The 19,641-nt window shown below is 48.3% G+C and overlaps 27 non-coding genes across 27 annotated transcripts; all 27 read right to left on the bottom strand.

The window, feature by feature from the left end:
• Positions 1-213: 213 nt before the first annotated feature.
• On the bottom strand, positions 214-332 carry LOC143872019 (5S ribosomal RNA). The gene has a single exon (XR_013246777.1). It is a non-coding gene; the product is annotated as a 5S ribosomal RNA (ribosomal RNA).
• A 597-nt stretch (positions 333-929) lies between these two features.
• Positions 930-1,048, bottom strand: LOC143872018 (5S ribosomal RNA). Its single transcript, XR_013246776.1, has one exon. It is a non-coding gene; the product is annotated as a 5S ribosomal RNA (ribosomal RNA).
• A 597-nt stretch (positions 1,049-1,645) lies between these two features.
• LOC143872017 (5S ribosomal RNA) lies at positions 1,646-1,764 on the bottom strand. Its single transcript, XR_013246775.1, has one exon. It is a non-coding gene; the product is annotated as a 5S ribosomal RNA (ribosomal RNA).
• Positions 1,765-2,362: 598 nt separating this feature from the next.
• LOC143872016 (5S ribosomal RNA) lies at positions 2,363-2,481 on the bottom strand. Its single transcript, XR_013246774.1, has one exon. It is a non-coding gene; the product is annotated as a 5S ribosomal RNA (ribosomal RNA).
• Positions 2,482-3,078: 597 nt separating this feature from the next.
• LOC143872015 (5S ribosomal RNA) lies at positions 3,079-3,197 on the bottom strand. Its single transcript, XR_013246773.1, has one exon. It is a non-coding gene; the product is annotated as a 5S ribosomal RNA (ribosomal RNA).
• Positions 3,198-3,794: 597 nt separating this feature from the next.
• On the bottom strand, positions 3,795-3,913 carry LOC143872014 (5S ribosomal RNA). The gene has a single exon (XR_013246772.1). It is a non-coding gene; the product is annotated as a 5S ribosomal RNA (ribosomal RNA).
• Positions 3,914-4,622: 709 nt separating this feature from the next.
• On the bottom strand, positions 4,623-4,741 carry LOC143872011 (5S ribosomal RNA). Its single transcript, XR_013246770.1, has one exon. It is a non-coding gene; the product is annotated as a 5S ribosomal RNA (ribosomal RNA).
• Positions 4,742-5,338: 597 nt separating this feature from the next.
• On the bottom strand, positions 5,339-5,457 carry LOC143872010 (5S ribosomal RNA). Its single transcript, XR_013246769.1, has one exon. It is a non-coding gene; the product is annotated as a 5S ribosomal RNA (ribosomal RNA).
• Positions 5,458-6,055: 598 nt separating this feature from the next.
• On the bottom strand, positions 6,056-6,174 carry LOC143872009 (5S ribosomal RNA). Its single transcript, XR_013246768.1, has one exon. It is a non-coding gene; the product is annotated as a 5S ribosomal RNA (ribosomal RNA).
• Positions 6,175-6,771: 597 nt separating this feature from the next.
• LOC143872008 (5S ribosomal RNA) lies at positions 6,772-6,890 on the bottom strand. Its single transcript, XR_013246767.1, has one exon. It is a non-coding gene; the product is annotated as a 5S ribosomal RNA (ribosomal RNA).
• A 597-nt stretch (positions 6,891-7,487) lies between these two features.
• On the bottom strand, positions 7,488-7,606 carry LOC143872007 (5S ribosomal RNA). Its single transcript, XR_013246766.1, has one exon. It is a non-coding gene; the product is annotated as a 5S ribosomal RNA (ribosomal RNA).
• A 709-nt stretch (positions 7,607-8,315) lies between these two features.
• Positions 8,316-8,434, bottom strand: LOC143872006 (5S ribosomal RNA). Its single transcript, XR_013246765.1, has one exon. It is a non-coding gene; the product is annotated as a 5S ribosomal RNA (ribosomal RNA).
• Positions 8,435-9,032: 598 nt separating this feature from the next.
• LOC143872005 (5S ribosomal RNA) lies at positions 9,033-9,151 on the bottom strand. The gene has a single exon (XR_013246764.1). It is a non-coding gene; the product is annotated as a 5S ribosomal RNA (ribosomal RNA).
• A 597-nt stretch (positions 9,152-9,748) lies between these two features.
• Positions 9,749-9,867, bottom strand: LOC143872004 (5S ribosomal RNA). Its single transcript, XR_013246763.1, has one exon. It is a non-coding gene; the product is annotated as a 5S ribosomal RNA (ribosomal RNA).
• Positions 9,868-10,464: 597 nt separating this feature from the next.
• On the bottom strand, positions 10,465-10,583 carry LOC143872003 (5S ribosomal RNA). Its single transcript, XR_013246762.1, has one exon. It is a non-coding gene; the product is annotated as a 5S ribosomal RNA (ribosomal RNA).
• Positions 10,584-11,180: 597 nt separating this feature from the next.
• On the bottom strand, positions 11,181-11,299 carry LOC143872002 (5S ribosomal RNA). The gene has a single exon (XR_013246761.1). It is a non-coding gene; the product is annotated as a 5S ribosomal RNA (ribosomal RNA).
• Positions 11,300-11,896: 597 nt separating this feature from the next.
• On the bottom strand, positions 11,897-12,015 carry LOC143872000 (5S ribosomal RNA). Its single transcript, XR_013246759.1, has one exon. It is a non-coding gene; the product is annotated as a 5S ribosomal RNA (ribosomal RNA).
• A 596-nt stretch (positions 12,016-12,611) lies between these two features.
• LOC143871999 (5S ribosomal RNA) lies at positions 12,612-12,730 on the bottom strand. The gene has a single exon (XR_013246758.1). It is a non-coding gene; the product is annotated as a 5S ribosomal RNA (ribosomal RNA).
• Positions 12,731-13,439: 709 nt separating this feature from the next.
• LOC143871998 (5S ribosomal RNA) lies at positions 13,440-13,558 on the bottom strand. Its single transcript, XR_013246757.1, has one exon. It is a non-coding gene; the product is annotated as a 5S ribosomal RNA (ribosomal RNA).
• A 597-nt stretch (positions 13,559-14,155) lies between these two features.
• LOC143871996 (5S ribosomal RNA) lies at positions 14,156-14,274 on the bottom strand. The gene has a single exon (XR_013246756.1). It is a non-coding gene; the product is annotated as a 5S ribosomal RNA (ribosomal RNA).
• Positions 14,275-14,871: 597 nt separating this feature from the next.
• Positions 14,872-14,990, bottom strand: LOC143871995 (5S ribosomal RNA). The gene has a single exon (XR_013246755.1). It is a non-coding gene; the product is annotated as a 5S ribosomal RNA (ribosomal RNA).
• Positions 14,991-15,587: 597 nt separating this feature from the next.
• Positions 15,588-15,706, bottom strand: LOC143871994 (5S ribosomal RNA). Its single transcript, XR_013246754.1, has one exon. It is a non-coding gene; the product is annotated as a 5S ribosomal RNA (ribosomal RNA).
• A 596-nt stretch (positions 15,707-16,302) lies between these two features.
• Positions 16,303-16,421, bottom strand: LOC143871993 (5S ribosomal RNA). Its single transcript, XR_013246753.1, has one exon. It is a non-coding gene; the product is annotated as a 5S ribosomal RNA (ribosomal RNA).
• A 709-nt stretch (positions 16,422-17,130) lies between these two features.
• LOC143871992 (5S ribosomal RNA) lies at positions 17,131-17,249 on the bottom strand. The gene has a single exon (XR_013246752.1). It is a non-coding gene; the product is annotated as a 5S ribosomal RNA (ribosomal RNA).
• Positions 17,250-17,846: 597 nt separating this feature from the next.
• LOC143871991 (5S ribosomal RNA) lies at positions 17,847-17,965 on the bottom strand. The gene has a single exon (XR_013246751.1). It is a non-coding gene; the product is annotated as a 5S ribosomal RNA (ribosomal RNA).
• A 597-nt stretch (positions 17,966-18,562) lies between these two features.
• LOC143873297 (5S ribosomal RNA) lies at positions 18,563-18,681 on the bottom strand. The gene has a single exon (XR_013248013.1). It is a non-coding gene; the product is annotated as a 5S ribosomal RNA (ribosomal RNA).
• Positions 18,682-19,278: 597 nt separating this feature from the next.
• LOC143871990 (5S ribosomal RNA) lies at positions 19,279-19,397 on the bottom strand. The gene has a single exon (XR_013246750.1). It is a non-coding gene; the product is annotated as a 5S ribosomal RNA (ribosomal RNA).
• Between the last annotated feature and the right edge of the window lie 244 nt (positions 19,398-19,641).

Here is a 19,641-nt window from a genome sequence, read left to right as displayed (position 1 = left end):
TGTCAGAACGAATTCCGTTTATCGAATCAAACGACACTATCACCCCGCCATAATAAAGACCGGACGTCTTTGAATTCACCATCCGGAAGAAAATAAAAAGATCCGAACCGAAACCTAGGAGGCGACGCACTAAACGTGCGTTTCAGTTCGCATCGATGTTCCAGAACCGAAAGATTGTTCGAAAAAAGTGGTAGATAGCCGAAAAAAGTGACAGGGGTGCAACACGAGGACTTCCCAGGAGGTCACCCATCCTAGTACTACTCTCGCCCAAGCACGCTTAACTTCGGAGTTCTGATGGGATCCAGTGCATTTGTGCTGGTATGATCGCACCCAGCATGCCTCTCCATTGTCAAAGTAATAAAGAGTTTCCACTCGCATTGTCGTACGAAGTCCGTTTAAATGAAAGTGCGAAAAAATCCTGCTAGATGACACCCGATGGACGATCCGAGCATGTCGGGAAGCCGGATGACCGCTAGGGCTGTCATCGCGCGATTAATCTTCCCGAGTACCCCCGAATCAATATAAGAATCGCCACGATCTGACGGGCGGATCAAAAGTTATCGTCGGAACGATATTTGTGCACCAAGGGTAGCTCACGGCCAGTAAACACCTTCCGACCGGATTCATGACTTTCATCCACTAGTACACTCATCCGCTATAGCGTGTACGTCACTGAATCTAAACAAACCCCCGCTATAATTTGACCGCAAATGAAATGTCAGAACGAATTCCGTTTATCGAATCAAACGACACTATCACCCCGCTATAATAAAGACCGGACGTATTTGAATTCACTATCCGGCAGAAAATAAAAAGATCCCAACCGAAACGTAGGAGGCGTCGCACTAAACGTGCGTTTCAGTTCGCATCGATGTTCCAGAACCGAAAGATTGTTCGAAAAAAGTGGTAGATAGCCGAAAAAAGTGACAGGGGTGCAACACGAGGACTTCCCAGGAGGTCACCCATCCTAGTACTACTCTCGCCCAAGCACGCTTAACTTCGGAGTTCTGATGGGATCCAGTGCATTTGTGCTGGTATGATCGCACCCAGCATGCCTCTCCATTGTCAAAGTAATAAAGAGTTTCCACTCGCATTGTCGTACGAAGTCCGTTTAAATGAAAGTGCGAAAAAATCCTGCTAGATGACACCGGATGGACGATCCGAGCATGTCGGAAAGCCGGATGACCGCCAGGGCTGTCATCGCGCGATGAATCTTCCCGAGTACCCCCGAATCAATATAAGAATCGCCACGATCTGACGGGCGGATCAAAAGTTATCGTCGGAACGATATTTGTGCACCAAGGGTAGCTCACGGCCAGTAAACACCTTCCGACCGGATTCATGACTCGCATCCACTAGTACACTCATCCGCTATAGCCTGTACGTCACTGAATCTGAACAAACCCCCGCTATAATTTGACCGCAAATGAAATGTCAGAACGAATTCCGTTTATCGAATCAAACGACACTATCACCCCGCCATAATAAAGACCGGACGTCTTTGAATTCACCATCCGGAAGAAAATAAAAAGATCCGAACCGAAACCTAGGAGGCGACGCACTAAACGTGCGTTTCAGTTCGCATCGATGTTCCAGAACCGAAAGATTGTTCGAAAAAAGTGGTAGATAGCCGAAAAAAGTGACAGGGGTGCAACACGAGGACTTCCCAGGAGGTCACCCATCCTAGTACTACTCTCGCCCAAGCACGCTTAACTTCGGAGTTCTGATGGGATCCAGTGCATTTGTGCTGGTATGATCGCACCCAGCATGCCTCTCCATTGTCAAAGTAATAAAGAGTTTCCACTCGCATTGTCGTACGAAGTCCGTTTAAATGAAAGTGCGAAAAAATCCTGCTAGATGACACCGGATGGACGATCCGAGCATGTCGGAAAGCCGGATGACCGCCAGGGCTGTCATCGCGCGATGAATCTTCCCGAGTACCCCCGAATCAATATAAGAATCGCCACGATCTGACGGGCGGATCAAAAGTTATCGTCGGAACGATATTTGTGCACCAAGGGTAGCTCACGGCCAGTAAACACCTTCCGACCGGATTCATGACTCGCATCCACTAGTACACTCATCCGCTATAGCCTGTACGTCACTGAATCTGAACAAACCCCCGCTATAATTTGACCGCAAATGAAATGTCAGAACGAATTCCGTTTATCGAATCAAACGACACTATCACCCCGCCATAATAAAGACCGGACGTCTTTGAATTCACCATCCGGAAGAAAATAAAAAGATCCGAACCGAAACGTAGGAGGCGACGCACTAAACGTGCGTTTCAGTTCGCATCGATGTTCCAGAACCGAAAGATTGTTCGAAAAAAAGTGGTAGATAGCCGAAAAAAGTGACAGGGGTGCAACACGAGGACTTCCCAGGAGGTCACCCATCCTAGTACTACTCTCGCCCAAGCACGCTTAACTTCGGAGTTCTGATGGGATCCAGTGCATTTGTGCTGGTATGATCGCACCCAGCATGCCTCTCCATTGTCAAAGTAATAAAGAGTTTCCACTCGCATTGTCGTACGAAGTCCGTTTAAATGAAAGTGCGAAAAAATCCTGCTAGATGACACCGGATGGACGATCCGAGCATGTCGGAAAGCCGGATGACCGCCGTGGCTGTCATCGCGCGATTAATCTTCCCGAGTACCCCCGAATCAATATAAGAATCGCCACGATCTGACGGGCGGATCAAAAGTTATCGTCGAAACGATATTTGTGCACCAAGGGTAGCTCACGGCCAGTTAACACCTTCCGACCGGATTCATGACTTTCATCCACTAGTACACTCATCCGCTATAGCCTGTACGTCACTGAATCTGAACAAACCCCCGCTATAATTTGACCGCAAATGAAATGTCAGAACGAATTCCGTTTATCGAATCAAACGACACTATCACCCCGCCATAATAAAGACCGGACGTCTTTGAATTCACCATCCGGAAGAAAATAAAAAGATCCGAACCGAAACGTAGGAGGCGACGCACTAAACGTGCGTCTCAGTTCGCATCGATGTTCCAGAACCGAAAGATTGTTCGAAAAAAGTGGTAGATAGCCGAAAAAAGTGACAGGGGTGCAACACGAGGACTTCCCAGGAGGTCACCCATCCTAGTACTACTCTCGCCCAAGCACGCTTAACTTCGGAGTTCTGATGGGATCCAGTGCATTTGTGCTGGTATGATCGCACCCAGCATGCCTCTCCATTGTCAAAGTAATAAAGAGTTTCCACTCGCATTGTCGTACGAAGTCCGTTTAAATGAAAGTGCGAAAAAATCCTGCTAGATGACACCGGATGGACGATCCGAGCATGTCGGAAAGCCGGATGACCGCCAAGGCTGTCATCGCGCGATTAATCTTCCCGAGTACCCCCGAATCAATATAAGAATCGCCACGATCTGACGGGCGGATCAAAAGTTATCGTCGGAACGATATTTGTGCACCAAGGGTAGCTCACGGCCAGTAAACACCTTCCGACCGGATTCATGACTCGCATCCACTAGTACACTCATCCGCTATAGCCTGTACGTCACTGAATCTGAACAAACCCCCGCTATAATTTGACCGCAAATGAAATGTCAGAACGAATTCCGTTTATCGAATTAAACGACACTATCAGCCCGCCATAATAAAGACCGGACGTATTTGAACTCACTATCCGGCAGAAAATAAAAAGATCCCAACCGAAACGTAGGAGGCGTCGCACTAAACGTGCGTTTCAGTTCGCATCGATGTTCCAGAACCGAAAGATTGTTCGAAAAAAGTGGTAGATAGCCGAAAAAAGTGACAGGGGTGCAACACGAGGACTTCCCAGGAGGTCACCCATCCTAGTACTACTCTCGCCCAAGCACGCTTAACTTCGGAGTTCTGATGGGATCCAGTGCATTTGTGCTGGTATGATCGCACCCAGCATGAGGACTTCCCAGGAGGTCACCCATCCTAGTACTACTCTCGCCCAAGCACGCTTAACTTCGGAGTTCTGATGGGATCCAGTGCATTTGTGCTGGTATGATCGCACCCAGCATGCCTCTCCATTGTCAAAGTAATAAAGAGTTTCCACTCGCATTGTTGTACGAAGTCCGTTTAAATGAAAGTGCGAAAATATCCTGCTAGATGACACCGGATGGACGATCCGAGCATGTCGGGAAGCGGGATGACCGCCAGGGCCGTCAACGCGCGATTAATCTTCCCGAGTACCCCCGAATCAATATAAGAATCGCCACGATCTGACGGGCGGATCAAAAGTTATCGTCGGAACGATATTTGTGCACCAAGGGTACCTCACGGCCAGTAAACACCTTCCGACCGGATTCATGACTCGCATCCACTAGTACACTCATCCGCTATAGCCTGTACGTCACTGAATCTGAACAAACCCCAGCTATAATTTGACCGCAAATGAAATGTCAGAACGAATTCCGTTTATCGAATCAAACGACACTATCACCCCGCCATAATAAAGACCGGACGTCTTTGAATTCACCATCCGGAAGAAAATAAAAAGATCCGAACCGAAACGTAGGAGGCGACGCACTAAACGTGCGTTTCAGTTCGCATCGATGTTCCAGAACCGAAAGATTGTTCGAAAAAAGTGGTAGATAGCCGAAAAAAGTGACAGGGGTGCAACACGAGGACTTCCCAGGAGGTCACCCATCCTAGTACTACTCTCGCCCAAGCACGCTTAACTTCGGAGTTCTGATGGGATCCAGTGCATTTGTGCTGGTATGATCGCACCCAGCATGCCTCTCCATTGTCAAAGTAATAAAGAGTTTCCACTCGCATTGTCGTACGAAGTCCGTTTAAATGAAAGTGCGAAAAAATCCTGCTAAATGACACCCGATGGACGATCCGAGCATGTCGGGAAGCCGGATGACCGCCAGGGCTGTCATCGCGCGATTAATCTTCCCGAGTACCCCCGAATCAATATAAGAATCGCCACGATCTGACGGGCGGATCAAAAGTTATCGTCGGAACGATATTTGTGCACCAAGGGTAGCTCACGGCCAGTAAACACCTTCCGACCGGATTCATGACTCGCATCCACTAGTACACTCATCCGCTATAGCCTGTACGTCACTGAATCTGAACAAACCCCCGCTATAATTTGACCGCAAATGAAATGTCAGAACGAATTCCGTTTATCGAATCAAACGACACTATCACCCCGCCATAATAAAGACCGGACGTCTTTGAATTCACCATCCGGAAGAAAATAAAAAGATCCGAACCGAAACCTAGGAGGCGACGCACTAAACGTGCGTTTCAGTTCGCATCGATGTTCCAGAACCGAAAGATTGTTCGAAAAAAGTGGTAGATAGCCGAAAAAAGTAACAGGGGTGCAACACGAGGACTTCCCAGGAGGTCACCCATCCTAGTACTACTCTCGCCCAAGCACGCTTAACTTCGGAGTTCTGATGGGATCCAGTGCATTTGTGCTGGTATGATCGCACCCAGCATGCCTCTCCATTGTCAAAGTAATAAAGAGTTTCCACTCGCATTGTCGTACGAAGTCCGTTTAAATGAAAGTGCGAAAAAATCCTGCTAGATGACACCGGATGGACGATCCGAGCATGTCGGAAAGCCGGATGACCGCCAGGGTTGTCATCGCGCGATGAATCTTCCCGAGTACCCCCGAATCAATATAAGAATCGCCACGATCTGACGGGCGGATCAAAAGTTATCGTCCGAACGATATTTGTGCACCAAGGGTAGCTCACGGCCAGTAAACACCTTCCGACCGGATTCATGACTCGCATCCACTAGTACACTCATCCGCTATAGCCTGTACGTCACTGAATCTGAACAAACCCCCGCTATAATTTGACCGCAAATGAAATGTCAGAACGAATTCCGTTTATCGAATCAAACGACACTATCACCCCGCCATAATAAAGACCGGACGTCTTTGAATTCACCATCCGGAAGAAAATAAAAAGATCCGAACCGAAACGTAGGAGGCGACGCACTAAACGTGCGTTTCAGTTCGCATCGATGTTCCAGAACCGAAAGATTGTTCGAAAAAAAGTGGTAGATAGCCGAAAAAAGTGACAGGGGTGCAACACGAGGACTTCCCAGGAGGTCACCCATCCTAGTACTACTCTCGCCCAAGCACGCTTAACTTCGGAGTTCTGATGGGATCCAGTGCATTTGTGCTGGTATGATCGCACCCAGCATGCCTCTCCATTGTCAAAGTAATAAAGAGTTTCCACTCGCATTGTCGTACGAAGTCCGTTTAAATGAAAGTGCGAAAAAATCCTGCTAGATGACACCGGATGGACGATCCGAGCATGTCGGAAAGCCGGATGACCGCCGTGGCTGTCATCGCGCGATTAATCTTCCCGAGTACCCCCGAATCAATATAAGAATCGCCACGATCTGACGGGCGGATCAAAAGTTATCGTCGAAACGATATTTGTGCACCAAGGGTAGCTCACGGCCAGTTAACACCTTCCGACCGGATTCATGACTTTCATCCACTAGTACACTCATCCGCTATAGCCTGTACGTCACTGAATCTGAACAAACCCCCGCTATAATTTGACCGCAAATGAAATGTCAGAACGAATTCCGTTTATCGAATCAAACGACACTATCACCCCGCCATAATAAAGACCGGACGTCTTTGAATTCACCATCCGGAAGAAAATAAAAAGATCCGAACCGAAACGTAGGAGGCGACGCACTAAACGTGCGTCTCAGTTCGCATCGATGTTCCAGAACCGAAAGATTGTTCGAAAAAAGTGGTAGATAGCCGAAAAAAGTGACAGGGGTGCAACACGAGGACTTCCCAGGAGGTCACCCATCCTAGTACTACTCTCGCCCAAGCACGCTTAACTTCGGAGTTCTGATGGGATCCAGTGCATTTGTGCTGGTATGATCGCACCCAGCATGCCTCTCCATTGTCAAAGTAATAAAGAGTTTCCACTCGCATTGTCGTACGAAGTCCGTTTAAATGAAAGTGCGAAAAAATCCTGCTAGATGACACCGGATGGACGATCCGAGCATGTCGGAAAGCCGGATGACCGCCAAGGCTGTCATCGCGCGATTAATCTTCCCGAGTACCCCCGAATCAATATAAGAATCGCCACGATCTGACGGGCGGATCAAAAGTTATCGTCGGAACGATATTTGTGCACCAAGGGTAGCTCACGGCCAGTAAACACCTTCCGACCGGATTCATGACTCGCATCCACTAGTACACTCATCCGCTATAGCCTGTACGTCACTGAATCTGAACAAACCCCCGCTATAATTTGACCGCAAATGAAATGTCAGAACGAATTCCGTTTATCGAATTAAACGACACTATCAGCCCGCCATAATAAAGACCGGACGTATTTGAACTCACTATCCGGCAGAAAATAAAAAGATCCCAACCGAAACGTAGGAGGCGTCGCACTAAACGTGCGTTTCAGTTCGCATCGATGTTCCAGAACCGAAAGATTGTTCGAAAAAAGTGGTAGATAGCCGAAAAAAGTGACAGGGGTGCAACACGAGGACTTCCCAGGAGGTCACCCATCCTAGTACTACTCTCGCCCAAGCACGCTTAACTTCGGAGTTCTGATGGGATCCAGTGCATTTGTGCTGGTATGATCGCACCCAGCATGAGGACTTCCCAGGAGGTCACCCATTCTAGTACTACTCTCGCCCAAGCACGCTTAACTTCGGAGTTCTGATGGGATCCAGTGCATTTGTGCTGGTATGATCGCACCCAGCATGCCTCTCCATTGTCAAAGTAATAAAGAGTTTCCACTCGCATTGTCGTACGAAGTCCGTTTAAATGAAAGTGCGAAAATATCCTGCTAGATGACACCGGATGGACGATCCGAGCATGTCGGGAAGCGGGATGACCGCCAGGGCCGTCAACGCGCGATTAATCTTCCCGAGTACCCCCGAATCAATATAAGAATCGCCACGATCTGACGGGCGGATCAAAAGTTATCGTCGGAACGATATTTGTGCACCAAGGGTAGCTCACGGCCAGTAAACACCTTCCGACCGGATTCATGACTCGCATCCACTAGTACACTCATCCGCTATAGCCTGTACGTCACTGAATCTGAACAAACCCCAGCTATAATTTGACCGCAAATGAAATGTCAGAACGAATTCCGTTTATCGAATCAAACGACACTATCACCCCGCCATAATAAAGACCGGACGTCTTTGAATTCACCATCCGGAAGAAAATAAAAAGATCCGAACCGAAACGTAGGAGGCGACGCACTAAACGTGCGTTTCAGTTCGCATCGATGTTCCAGAACCGAAAGATTGTTCGAAAAAAGTGGTAGATAGCCGAAAAAAGTGACAGGGGTGCAACACGAGGACTTCCCAGGAGGTCACCCATCCTAGTACTACTCTCGCCCAAGCACGCTTAACTTCGGAGTTCTGATGGGATCCAGTGCATTTGTGCTGGTATGATCGCACCCAGCATGCCTCTCCATTGTCAAAGTAATAAAGAGTTTCCACTCGCATTGTCGTACGAAGTCCGTTTAAATGAAAGTGCGAAAAAATCCTGCTAAATGACACCCGATGGACGATCCGAGCATGTCGGGAAGCCGGATGACCGCCAAGGCTGTCATCGCGCGATTAATCTTCCCGAGTACCCCCGAATCAATATAAGAATCGCCACGATCTGACGGGCGGATCAAAAGTTATCGTCGGAACGATATTTGTGCACCAAGGGTAGCTCACGGCCAGTAAACACCTTCCGACCGGATTCATGACTCGCATCCACTAGTACACTCATCCGCTATAGCCTGTACGTCACTGAATCTGAACAAACCCCCGCTATAATTTGACCGCAAATGAAATGTCAGAACGAATTCCGTTTATCGAATCAAACGACACTATCACCCCGCCATAATAAAGACCGGACGTCTTTGAATTCACCATCCGGAAGAAAATAAAAAGATCCGAACCGAAACGTAGGAGGCGACGCACTAAACGTGCGTTTCAGTTCGCATCGATGTTCCAGAACCGAAAGATTGTTCGAAAAAAAGTGGTAGATAGCCGAAAAAAGTGACAGGGGTGCAACACGAGGACTTCCCAGGAGGTCACCCATCCTAGTACTACTCTCGCCCAAGCACGCTTAACTTCGGAGTTCTGATGGGATCCAGTGCATTTGTGCTGGTATGATCGCACCCAGCATGCCTCTCCATTGTCAAAGTAATAAAGAGTTTCCACTCGCATTGTCGTACGAAGTCCGTTTAAATGAAAGTGCGAAAAAATCCTGCTAGATGACACCGGATGGACGATCCGAGCATGTCGGAAAGCCGGATGACCGCCGTGGCTGTCATCGCGCGATTAATCTTCCCGAGTACCCCCGAATCAATATAAGAATCGCCACGATCTGACGGGCGGATCAAAAGTTATCGTCGAAACGATATTTGTGCACCAAGGGTAGCTCACGGCCAGTTAACACCTTCCGACCGGATTCATGACTTTCATCCACTAGTACACTCATCCGCTATAGCCTGTACGTCACTGAATCTGAACAAACCCCCGCTATAATTTGACCGCAAATGAAATGTCAGAACGAATTCCGTTTATCGAATCAAACGACACTATCACCCCGCCATAATAAAGACCGGACGTCTTTGAATTCACCATCCGGAAGAAAATAAAAAGATCCGAACCGAAACGTAGGAGGCGACGCACTAAACGTGCGTCTCAGTTCGCATCGATGTTCCAGAACCGAAAGATTGTTCGAAAAAAGTGGTAGATAGCCGAAAAAAGTGACAGGGGTGCAACACGAGGACTTCCCAGGAGGTCACCCATCCTAGTACTACTCTCGCCCAAGCACGCTTAACTTCGGAGTTCTGATGGGATCCAGTGCATTTGTGCTGGTATGATCGCACCCAGCATGCCTCTCCATTGTCAAAGTAATAAAGAGTTTCCACTCGCATTGTCGTACGAAGTCCGTTTAAATGAAAGTGCGAAAAAATCCTGCTAAATGACACCCGATGGACGATCCGAGCATGTCGGGAAGCCGGATGACCGCCAGGGCTGTCATCGCGCGATTAATCTTCCCGAGTACCCCCGAATCAATATAAGAATCGCCACGATCTGACGGGCGGATCAAAAGTTATCGTCGGAACGATATTTGTGCACCAAGGGTAGCTCACGGCCAGTAAACACCTTCCGACCGGATTCATGACTCGCATCCACTAGTACACTCATCCGCTATAGCCTGTACGTCACTGAATCTGAACAAACCCCCGCTATAATTTGACCGCAAATGAAATGTCAGAACGAATTCCGTTTATCGAATCAAACGACACTATCACCCCGCCATAATAAAGACCGGACGTCTTTGAATTCACCATCCGGAAGAAAATAAAAAGATCCGAACCGAAACCTAGGAGGCGACGCACTAAACGTGCGTTTCAGTTCGCATCGATGTTCCAGAACCGAAAGATTGTTCGAAAAAAGTGGTAGATAGCCGAAAAAAGTGACAGGGGTGCAACACGAGGACTTCCCAGGAGGTCACCCATCCTAGTACTACTCTCGCCCAAGCACGCTTAACTTCGGAGTTCTGATGGGATCCAGTGCATTTGTGCTGGTATGATCGCACCCAGCATGCCTCTCCATTGTCAAAGTAATAAAGAGTTTCCACTCGCATTGTCGTACGAAGTCCGTTTAAATGAAAGTGCGAAAAAATCCTGCTAGATGACACCGGATGGACGATCCGAGCATGTCGGAAAGCCGGATGACCGCCGTGGCTGTCATCGCGCGATTAATCTTCCCGAGTACCCCCGAATCAATATAAGAATCGCCACGATCTGACGGGCGGATCAAAAGTTATCGTCGAAACGATATTTGTGCACCAAGGGTAGCTCACGGCCAGTAAACACCTTCCGACCGGATTCATGACTTTCATCCACTAGTACACTCATCCGCTATAGCATGTACGTCACTGAATCTGAACAAACCCCCGCTATAATTTGACCGCAAATGAAATGTCAGAACGAATTCCGTTTATCGAATCAAACGACACTATCACCCCGCCATAATAAAGACCGGACGTCTTTGAATTCACCATCCGGAAGAAAATAAAAAGATCCGAACCGAAACGTAGGAGGCGACGCACTAAACGTGCGTCTCAGTTCGCATCGATGTTCCAGAACCGAAAGATTGTTCGAAAAAAGTGGTAGATAGCCGAAAAAAGTGACAGGGGTGCAACACGAGGACTTCCCAGGAGGTCACCCATCCTAGTACTACTCTCGCCCAAGCACGCTTAACTTCGGAGTTCTGATGGGATCCAGTGCATTTGTGCTGGTATGATCGCACCCAGCATGCCTCTCCATTGTCAAAGTAATAAAGAGTTTCCACTCGCATTTTCGTACGAAGTCCGTTTAAATGAAAGTGCGAAAAAATCCTGCTAGATGACACCGGATGGACGATCCGAGCATGTCGGAAAGCCGGATGACCGCCAAGGCTGTCATCGCGCGTCTAAACTTCCCGAGTACCCCCGAATCAATATAAGAATCGCCACGATCTGACGGGCGGATCAAAAGTTATCGTCGGAACGATATTTGTGCACCAAGGGTAGCTCACGGCCAGTAAACACCTTCCGACCGGATTCATGACTCGCATCCACTAGTACACTCATCCGCTATAGCCTGTACGTCACTGAATCTGAACAAACCCCCGCTATAATTTGACCGCAAATGAAATGTCAGAACGAATTCCGTTTATCGAATCAAACGACACTATCACCCCGCCATAATAAAGACCGGACGTCTTTGAATTCACCATCCGGAAGAAAATAAAAAGATCCGAACCGAAACCTAGGAGGCGACGCACTAAACGTGCGTTTCAGTTCGCATCGATGTTCCAGAACCGAAAGATTGTTCGAAAAAAGTGGTAGATAGCCGAAAAAAGTGACAGGGGTGCAACACGAGGACTTCCCAGGAGGTCACCCATCCTAGTACTACTCTCGCCCAAGCACGCTTAACTTCGGAGTTCTGATGGGATCCAGTGCATTTGTGCTGGTATGATCGCACCCAGCATGCCTCTCCATTGTCAAAGTAATAAAGAGTTTCCACTCGCATTGTCGTACGAAGTCCGTTTAAATGAAAGTGCGAAAAAATCCTGCTAGATGACACCGGATGGACGATCCGAGCATGTCGGAAAGCCGGATGACGGCCAGGGCGTCATCGCGCGATGAATCTTCCCGAGTACCCCCGAATCAATATAAGAATCGCCACGATCTGACGGGCGGATCAAAAGTTATCGTCGGAACGATATTTGTGCACCAAGGGTAGCTCACGGCCAGTAAACACCTTCCGACCGGATTCATGACTCGCATCCACTAGTACACTCATCCGCTATAGCCTGTACGTCACTGAATCTGAACAAACCCCCGCTATAATTTGACCGCAAATGAAATGTCAGAACGAATTCCGTTTATCGAATTAAACGACACTATCAGCCCGCCATAATAAAGACCGGACGTATTTGAACTCACTATCCGGCAGAAAATAAAAAGATCCCAACCGAAACGTAGGAGGCGTCGCACTAAACGTGCGTTTCAGTTCGCATCGATGTTCCAGAACCGAAAGATTGTTCGAAAAAAGTGGTAGATAGCCGAAAAAAGTGACAGGGGTGCAACACGAGGACTTCCCAGGAGGTCACCCATCCTAGTACTACTCTCGCCCAAGCACGCTTAACTTCGGAGTTCTGATGGGATCCAGTGCATTTGTGCTGGTATGATCGCACCCAGCATGAGGACTTCCCAGGAGGTCACCCATCCTAGTACTACTCTCGCCCAAGCACGCTTAACTTCGGAGTTCTGATGGGATCCAGTGCATTTGTGCTGGTATGATCGCACCCAGCATGCCTCTCCATTGTCAAAGTAATAAAGAGTTTCCACTCGCATTGTCGTACGAAGTCCGTTTAAATGAAAGTGCGAAAAAATCCTGCTAGATGACACCGGATGGACGATCCGAGCATGTCGGGAAGCGGGATGACCGCCAGGGCCGTCAACGCGCGATTAATCTTCCCGAGTACCCCCGAATCAATATAAGAATCGCCACGATCTGACGGGCGGATCAAAAGTTATCGTCGGAACGATATTTGTGCACCAAGGGTACCTCACGGCCAGTAAACACCTTCCGACCGGATTCATGACTCGCATCCACTAGTACACTCATCCGGTATAGCCTGTACGTCACTGAATCTGAACAAACCCCAGCTATAATTTGACCGCAAATGAAATGTCAGAACGAATTCCGTTTATCGAATCAAACGACACTATCACCCCGCCATAATAAAGACCGGACGTCTTTGAATTCACCATCCGGAAGAAAATAAAAAGATCCGAACCGAAACGTAGGAGGCGACGCACTAAACGTGCGTTTCAGTTCGCATCGATGTTCCAGAACCGAAAGATTGTTCGAAAAAAGTGGTAGATAGCCGAAAAAAGTGACAGGGGTGCAACACGAGGACTTCCCAGGAGGTCACCCATCCTAGTACTACTCTCGCCCAAGCACGCTTAACTTCGGAGTTCTGATGGGATCCAGTGCATTTGTGCTGGTATGATCGCACCCAGCATGCCTCTCCATTGTCAAAGTAATAAAGAGTTTCCACTCGCATTGTCGTACGAAGTCCGTTTAAATGAAAGTGCGAAAAAATCCTGCTAGATGACACCCGATGGACGATCCGAGCATGTCGGGAAGCCGGATGACCGCCAGGGCTGTCATCGCGCGATTAATCTTCCCGAGTACCCCCGAATCAATATAAGAATCGCCACGATCTGACGGGCGGATCAAAAGTTATCGTCGGAACGATATTTGTGCACCAAGGGTAGCTCACGGCCAGTAAACACCTTCCGACCGGATTCATGACTCGCATCCACTAGTACACTCATCCGCTATAGCCTGTACGTCACTGAATCTGAACAAACCCCCGCTATAATTTGACCGCAAATGAAATGTCAGAACGAATTTCGTTTATCGAATCAAACGACACTATCACCCCGCCATAATAAAGACCGGACGTCTTTGAATTCACCATCCGGAAGAAAATAAAAAGATCCGAACCGAAACGTAGGAGGCGACGCACTAAACGTGCGTTTCAGTTCGCATCGATGTTCCAGAACCGAAAGATTGTTCGAAAAAAGTGGTAGATAGCCGAAAAAAGTGACAGGGGTGCAACACGAGGACTTCCCAGGAGGTCACCCATCCTAGTACTACTCTCGCCCAAGCACGCTTAACTTCGGAGTTCTGATGGGATCCAGTGCATTTGTGCTGGTATGATCGCACCCAGCATGCCTCTCCATTGTCAAAGTAATAAAGAGTTTCCACTCGCATTGTCGTACGAAGTCCGTTTAAATGAAAGTGCGAAAAAATCCTGCTAGATGACACCGGATGGACGATCCGAGCATGTCGGAAAGCCGGATGACCGCCGTGGCTGTCATCGCGCGATTAATCTTCCCGAGTACCCCCGAATCAATATAAGAATCGCCACGATCTGACGGGCGGATCAAAAGTTATCGTCGAAACGATATTTGTGCACCAAGGGTAGCTCACGGCCAGTAAACACCTTCCGACCGGATTCATGACTTTCATCCACTAGTACACTCATCCGCTATAGCATGTACGTCACTGAATCTGAACAAACCCCCGCTATAATTTGACCGCAAATGAAATGTCAGAACGAATTCCGTTTATCGAATCAAACGACACTATCACCCCGCCATAATAAAGACCGGACGTCTTTGAATTCACCATCCGGAAGAAAATAAAAAGATCCGAACCGAAACGTAGGAGGCGACGCACTAAACGTGCGTCTCAGTTCGCATCGATGTTCCAGAACCGAAAGATTGTTCGAAAAAAGTGGTAGATAGCCGAAAAAAGTGACAGGGGTGCAACACGAGGACTTCCCAGGAGGTCACCCATCCTAGTACTACTCTCGCCCAAGCACGCTTAACTTCGGAGTTCTGATGGGATCCAGTGCATTTGTGCTGGTATGATCGCACCCAGCATGCCTCTCCATTGTCAAAGTAATAAAGAGTTTCCACTCGCATTTTCGTACGAAGTCCGTTTAAATGAAAGTGCGAAAAAATCCTGCTAGATGACACCGGATGGACGATCCGAGCATGTCGGAAAGCCGGATGACCGCCAAGGCTGTCATCGCGCGTCTAAACTTCCCGAGTACCCCCGAATCAATATAAGAATCGCCACGATCTGACGGGCGGATCAAAAGTTATCGTCGGAACGATATTTGTGCACCAAGGGTAGCTCACGGCCAGTAAACACCTTCCGACCGGATTCATGACTCGCATCCACTAGTACACTCATCCGCTATAGCCTGTACGTCACTGAATCTGAACAAACCCCCGCTATAATTTGACCGCAAATGAAATGTCAGAACGAATTCCGTTTATCGAATCAAACGACACTATCACCCCGCCATAATAAAGACCGGACGTCTTTGAATTCACCATCCGGAAGAAAATAAAAAGATCCGAACCGAAACCTAGGAGGCGACGCACTAAACGTGCGTTTCAGTTCGCATCGATGTTCCAGAACCGAAAGATTGTTCGAAAAAAGTGGTAGATAGCCGAAAAAAGTGACAGGGGTGCAACACGAGGACTTCCCAGGAGGTCACCCATCCTAGTACTACTCTCGCCCAAGCACGCTTAACTTCGGAGTTCTGATGGGATCCAGTGCATTTGTGCTGGTATGATCGCACCCAGCATGCCTCTCCATTGTCAAAGTAATAAAGAGTTTCCACTCGCATTGTCGTACGAAGTCCGTTTAAATGAAAGTGCGAAAAAATCCTGCTAGATGACACCGGATGGACGATCCGAGCATGTCGGAAAGCCGGATGACGGCCAGGGCGTCATCGCGCGATGAATCTTCCCGAGTACCCCCGAATCAATATAAGAATCGCCACGATCTGACGGGCGGATCAAAAGTTATCGTCGGAACGATATTTGTGCACCAAGGGTAGCTCACGGCCAGTAAACACCTTCCGACCGGATTCATGACTCGCATCCACTAGTACACTCATCCGCTATAGCCTGTACGTCACTGAATCTGAACAAACCCCCGCTATAATTTGACCGCAAATGAAATGTCAGAACGAATTCCGTTTATCGAATTAAACGACACTATCAGCCCGCCATAATAAAGACCGGACGTATTTGAACTCACTATCCGGCAGAAAATAAAAAGATCCCAACCGAAACGTAGGAGGCGTCGCACTAAACGTGCGTTTCAGTTCGCATCGATGTTCCAGAACCGAAAGATTGTTCGAAAAAAGTGGTAGATAGCCGAAAAAAGTGACAGGGGTGCAACACGAGGACTTCCCAGGAGGTCACCCATCCTAGTACTACTCTCGCCCAAGCACGCTTAACTTCGGAGTTCTGATGGGATCCAGTGCATTTGTGCTGGTATGATCGCACCCAGCATGAGGACTTCCCAGGAGGTCACCCATCCTAGTACTACTCTCGCCCAAGCACGCTTAACTTCGGAGTTCTGATGGGATCCAGTGCATTTGTGCTGGTATGATCGCACCCAGCATGCCTCTCCATTGTCAAAGTAATAAAGAGTTTCCACTCGCATTGTCGTACGAAGTCCGTTTAAATGAAAGTGCGAAAAAATCCTGCTAGATGACACCGGATGGACGATCCGAGCATGTCGGGAAGCGGGATGACCGCCAGGGCCGTCAACGCGCGATTAATCTTCCCGAGTACCCCCGAATCAATATAAGAATCGCCACGATCTGACGGGCGGATCAAAAGTTATCGTCGGAACGATATTTGTGCACCAAGGGTACCTCACGGCCAGTAAACACCTTCCGACCGGATTCATGACTCGCATCCACTAGTACACTCATCCGGTATAGCCTGTACGTCACTGAATCTGAACAAACCCCAGCTATAATTTGACCGCAAATGAAATGTCAGAACGAATTCCGTTTATCGAATCAAACGACACTATCACCCCGCCATAATAAAGACCGGACGTCTTTGAATTCACCATCCGGAAGAAAATAAAAAGATCCGAACCGAAACGTAGGAGGCGACGCACTAAACGTGCGTTTCAGTTCGCATCGATGTTCCAGAACCGAAAGATTGTTCGAAAAAAGTGGTAGATAGCCGAAAAAAGTGACAGGGGTGCAACACGAGGACTTCCCAGGAGGTCACCCATCCTAGTACTACTCTCGCCCAAGCACGCTTAACTTCGGAGTTCTGATGGGATCCAGTGCATTTGTGCTGGTATGATCGCACCCAGCATGCCTCTCCATTGTCAAAGTAATAAAGAGTTTCCACTCGCATTGTCGTACGAAGTCCGTTTAAATGAAAGTGCGAAAAAATCCTGCTAGATGACACCCGATGGACGATCCGAGCATGTCGGGAAGCCGGATGACCGCCATGGCTGTCATCGCGCGATTAATCTTCCCGAGTACCCCCGAATCAATATAAGAATCGCCACGATCTGACGGGCGGATCAAAAGTTATCGTCGGAACGATATTTGTGCACCAAGGGTAGCTCACGGCCAGTAAACACCTTCCGACCGGATTCATGACTCGCATCCACTAGTACACTCATCCGCTATAGCCTGTACGTCACTGAATCTGAACAAACCCCCGCTATAATTTGACCGCAAATGAAATGTCAGAACGAATTTCGTTTATCGAATCAAACGACACTATCACCCCGCCATAATAAAGACCGGACGTCTTTGAATTCACCATCCGGAAGAAAATAAAAAGATCCGAACCGAAACCTAGGAGGCGACGCACTAAACGTGCGTTTCAGTTCGCATCGATGTTCCAGAACCGAAAGATTGTTCGAAAAAAGTGGTAGATAGCCGAAAAAAGTGACAGGGGTGCAACACGAGGACTTCCCAGGAGGTCACCCATCCTAGTACTACTCTCGCCCAAGCACGCTTAACTTCGGAGTTCTGATGGGATCCAGTGCATTTGTGCTGGTATGATCGCACCCAGCATGCCTCTCCATTGTCAAAGTAATAAAGAGTTTCCACTCGCATTGTCGTACGAAGTCCGTTTAAATGAAAGTGCGAAAAAATCCTGCTAAATGACACCCGATGGACGATCCGAGCATGTCGGGAAGCCGGATGACCGCCAGGGCTGTCATCGCGCTATTAATCTTCCCGAGTACCCCCGAATCAATATAAGAATCGCCACGATCTGACGGGCGGATCAAAAGTTATCGTCGGAACGATATTTGTGCACCAAGGGTAGCTCACGGCCAGTAAACACCTTCCGACCGGATTCATGACTTTCATCCACTAGTACACTCATCCGCTATAGCGTGTACGTCACTGAATCTAAACAAACCCCCGCTATAATTTGACCGCAAATGAAATGTCAGAACGAATTCCGTTTATCGAATCAAACGACACTATCACCCCGCTATAATAAAGACCGGACGTATTTGAATTCACTATCCGGCAGAAAATAAAAAGATCCCAACCGAAACGTAGGAGGCGTCGCACTAAACGTGCGTTTCAGTTCGCATCGATGTTCCAGGACCGAAAGATTGTTCGAAAAAAGTGGTAGATAGCCGAAAAAAGTGACAGGGGTGCAACACGAGGACTTCGCAGGAGGTCACCCATCCTAGTACTACTCTCGCCCAAGCACGCTTAACTTCGGAGTTCTGATGGGATCCAGTGCATTTGTGCTGGTATGATCGCACCCAGCATGCCTCTCCATTGTCAAAGTAATAAAGAGTTTCCACTCGCATTGTCGTACGAAGTCCGTTTAAATGAAAGTGCGAAAAAATCCTGCTAGATGACACCGGATGGACGATCCGAGCATGTAGGGAAGCCGGATGACCGCCAGAGCTGTCATCGCGCGATGAATCTTCCCGATTACCCCCGAATCAATATAAGAATCGCCACGATCTGACGGGCGGATCAAAAGTTATCGTCGGAACGATATTTGTGCACCAAGGGTAGCTCACGGCCAGTAAACACCTTCCGACCGGATTCATGACTCGCATCCACTAGTACACTCATCCGCTATAGCCTGTACGTCACTGAATCTGAACAAACCCCCGCTATAATTTGACCGCAAATGAAATGTCAGAACGAATTCCGTTTATCGAATCAAACGACACTATCACCCCGCCATAATAAAGACCGGACGTCTTTGAATTAACCATCCGGAAGAAAATAAAAAGATCCGTACCGAAACGTAGGAGGCGACGCACTAAACGTGCGTTTCAGTTCGCATCGATGTTCCAGAACCGAAAGATTGTTCGAAAAAAGTGGTAGATAGCCGAAAAAAGTGACAGGGGTGCAACACGAGGACTTCCCAGGAGGTCACCCATCCTAGTACTACTCTCGCCCAAGCACGCTTAACTTCGGAGTTCTGATGGGATCCAGTGCATTTGTGCTGGTATGATCGCACCCAGCATGCCTCTCTATTGTCAAAGTAATAAAGAGTTTCCACTCGCATTGTCGTACGAAGTCCGTTTAAATGAAAGTGCGAAAAAATCCTGCTAGATGCCATCGGATGGACGATCCGAGCATGTCGGGAAGCCGGATGACCGCCAGGGCTGTCATCGCGCGATGAATCTTCCCGCTTACCCCCGAATCAATATAAGAATCGCCACGATCTGACGGGCGGATCAAAAGTTATCGTCGGAACGATATT

This window comes from Tasmannia lanceolata, unplaced genomic scaffold (genome assembly GCF_043159265.1).
Source record: "Tasmannia lanceolata isolate RefF3 unplaced genomic scaffold, GAP_Taslan_0.1 ptg000003l, whole genome shotgun sequence".
Lineage (NCBI taxonomy): Eukaryota > Viridiplantae > Streptophyta > Magnoliopsida > Canellales > Winteraceae > Tasmannia > Tasmannia lanceolata.
This window is presented reverse-complemented; position numbering and strand designations above follow the sequence as displayed.